The 2,500-nt window shown below is 41.4% G+C and overlaps 1 non-coding gene across 1 annotated transcript; it reads right to left on the bottom strand.

Annotated features, from left to right (window-relative positions):
• Window positions 1-240: 240 nt before the first annotated feature.
• On the bottom strand, window positions 241-359 carry LOC113103814 (5S ribosomal RNA). The gene has a single exon (XR_003291642.1). It is a non-coding gene; the product is annotated as a 5S ribosomal RNA (ribosomal RNA).
• Window positions 360-2,500: the final 2,141 nt, after the last annotated feature.

Raw genomic sequence — 2,500 nt, 5'->3', positions numbered from 1 at the left:
AGACCTAAACCTGCTAAGATTCAGAGATCGGGCATTGACTTTTTTTTGTGTGTTTGTTTTTTTTAATGAAAGATTATTATATAATTCGTGGAATTTTCCAAAAGATTAAAGCACCTGGTATTCCCAGGCAGTCTCCCATCCATGAAGTAAACCATGCCCGAAACTGCTAATATTCAGAGGTCGGGCATTGACTATATTTTTTGGCAAAATTATTATATACTAAGTGAAAAATGTCCAAAAAGCTTACAGCACCTGGTATTCCGAGGCGGTCTCCCATCCAAGTACCAACCAGGCCCAAACCTGCTTAGCTTCCGAGATCAGACGAGATGGGGCATAGCCAGGTTGGTATGACCGTAAGCCAAGACTGCTGCAAAGAGAGGGCTATTTAAAGGACCGACCAATCTAATCACCAGTACATTATATAAGTAGGAAAGAAAACCCAAAAGCTTAAAGCACCTGGTATTCCTAGGCAGTCTCTCATCAAAGTACTAACCAGACCTAAACCTGGTAAGATTCAGAGATCGGGCATTGACTTTTTTTTTTTTTTTTTTTAATCAATCAATCAATCAATCAATCACCTTTATTTATATAGTGCTTTAAACAAAATACATTGCGCCAAAGCACTGAACAACATTCATTTGGAAAACAGTGTCTCAATAATGCAAAATGAAAGTTATGATAGTTAAAGGCAGTTCATCATTGAATTCAGTTATGTCATCTCTGTTCAGTTGAAATAGTGTCTGTTTTAATTTGCAATCAAGTCAATGATATCGCTGTAGATGAAGTGACCCCAACTAAGCAAGCCAGAGGCGACAGCGGCAAGGAACCGAAACTCCATCGGTGACAGAATGGAGAAAAAAACCTTGGGAGAAACCAGGCTCAGTTGGGGGGCCAGTTCTCCTCTGACCAGACGAAACCAGTAGTTCAATTCCAGGCTGCAGCAAAGTCAGATTGTGCAGAAGAATCATCTGTTTCCTGTGGTCTTGTCCTGGTGCTCCTCTGAGACAAGGTCTTTACAGGGGATCTGTATCTGGGGCTCTAGTTGTCCTGGTCTCCGCTGTCTTTCAGGGCAGTAGAGGTCCTTTCTAGGTGCTGATCCACCATCTGGTCTGGATACGTACTGGATCCGGGTGACTGCAGTGACCCTCTGATCTGGACACAGACTGGATCTGGTGGCCACGGTGACCTCGGAACAAGAGAGAAACAGGACAAATATTAGCGTAGATGCCATTCTTCTAATGATGTAGAAAGTACGGTGTTATGTGAAGTGTTCCGGTTCCAGTTTACCTAATTAATGCAGCCTAAAAAATCCTTTAACGGATTTGGATATTAAAAGCATATTAGTATGTTATGTGTATGCCAGGTGTTAAAGAGATGGGTCTTTAATCTAGATTTAAACTGCAAGAGTGTGTCTGCCTCCCGAACAATGTTTAGGTAGGTTATTCCAGAGTTTAAGCGCCAAATAGGAAAAGGATCTGCCGCCCGCAGTTGATTTTGATATTCTAAGGTATTATCAAATTGCCTGAGTTTGAGAACGTAGCGGACGGTGAGAGGAGTATAATGAGAAAGGAGCTCAGTTCAGAAACTGAGGGTGCAAATACCCATTCAGGGCTTATAAGTAATAAGCATATTTTAAAATCTATACGATGTTGATAGGAGCCAGTGCAGTGTGGACGAGGACGGGCTGAGATGAGTGGCATGACTTCCTGGTGTCTGAGTAAGAACTCTGCTGGCTTGCATGTTTGGACTAGCGTAGTTTGTTTTACAAGCGTGCGAGACAACCACCGGAATAAGAGCATTACAGATAGTCTAACCTTGAATCAGTAGAATGCAGTGGATTACATTTCTGCATGTTGACCTTGAGAGCATAGGGCGCGGTAATTTAGAGTTATAGTTTTTGGAGGAGAAAATTGCGTTTTACAAATGCTAGAACGTGGCTTTCTAAGAAAGATTTGCGATTCAAGTTAGCACACCGTAGTTCCTAAACTGATGGACGAAGAATTGACAGAGCAACCATCAAGTCTAGACAGTGTTCTAGGTTATTACAAGTAGATTTTTAGGCCCTGATGATTAACACCTCTGTTTTTTTCTGATTTAGCAGTAAGAAATTACTCGTCATCCAATTTTTATATCGACTATGCATTCCATTAGTTTTTTCAAATTGGTGTGTTTCACCGGGCTGCGAGGAAATTATAGAGCTGACCGTATCATCAGCATAACAGTGAAAGCTAACACCATGTTTCCTGATATATCTCCAAGGGGTACATATAAAGCGTGAAGAGGTAAGCAGCCCTAAACTGAGCCTTGAGGTACTCCCATACTGCACTTGTGATCGATATGTACATCTTCATTCATGCTACGAACTGATGGCGGTCATATAGTACGATTTAAACCAGGCTAATGCACTTCCACTTGATGCCAACAAAGTGTTCAAGTCTATGCAAAAGAATGTTGTGGTCATTGTGTCAAACGCAGCACTAAGATCCATAAAACTAATAGA

The sequence above is a fragment of the Carassius auratus genome, unplaced genomic scaffold, assembly GCF_003368295.1.
Source record: "Carassius auratus strain Wakin unplaced genomic scaffold, ASM336829v1 scaf_tig00217860, whole genome shotgun sequence".
NCBI lineage: Eukaryota > Metazoa > Chordata > Actinopteri > Cypriniformes > Cyprinidae > Carassius > Carassius auratus.
Note: the sequence above shows the minus strand (reverse complement) of the source record. Positions and strands in the feature narration are given on the sequence as shown.